The sequence below is a fragment of the Malurus melanocephalus genome, unplaced genomic scaffold (genome assembly GCF_030028575.1).
Source record: "Malurus melanocephalus ecotype Western Australia unplaced genomic scaffold, MMel_1.1 scaffold_46, whole genome shotgun sequence".
Classification (NCBI taxonomy): domain Eukaryota; kingdom Metazoa; phylum Chordata; class Aves; order Passeriformes; family Maluridae; genus Malurus; species Malurus melanocephalus.
Genome location: NW_026623278.1, coordinates 1,842,925 through 1,843,674, shown reverse-complemented (window position 1 = coordinate 1,843,674; position 750 = coordinate 1,842,925).

Here is a 750-nt window from a genome sequence, read left to right as displayed (position 1 = left end):
AAAAGTATATAGGACTACAAGAATACATTTTAAAGAATACCACTGGTTACAATTCCTGTCACAAAGCTTTCAAGGGGTTTTCATTCCAGATAACGCAAAGCTGCACCCACACTACCACTTTCCAGTGCCGGGACCAGCCGTAGTGAGTCCCAGAGATGTTGGTGCACCTCAGGCTTCAGCCCAGTGTAGGCTGTGGAACTTCAGGAGCTGGGCACCTTCACTGATCCCGGCTGGTGAGAGTGGGCAACCGCTGCTCATCACAGAGTAAGTGATCACAAAGACTTTCACTGATCCCTGTTAGTGACAGTGAAAGCGGCAACGCTGCTGTTCATCGCTGAGTGAGTGAACAGATTGCAGAAGGTCGGGCAACTTGTCTAAATTTTGGTAGTGCACTGTTARAGGACCTACAGCATCTGTAGGGCACTTGGCAGATAAATGGCCCGACACAACAATAATCTCCARCTTTCTCAGAGACTCAAGTCTTAATGGTTTTGAAGGGGAAACCCCAGTCKTGCATACAGACCAGTATCCTCTACATAGGAACGGGCTGTGGGTCCCCTTTTTCCCTACAGGGAGGCGGGCAAAAGACTGAAATCCTTGGACAAGGGGGGAAAAAAAGGGGAATTCAAAAACTGGGTCATTCCTTTAGTAATCACGACATCCACAAGACTTCCCACTACTGGCCTGAGCCGCAGAAATGATCAGGGTGGCAAGTTTGTTCCTTTTCTGCTGGTTAATCATGCACAGGAC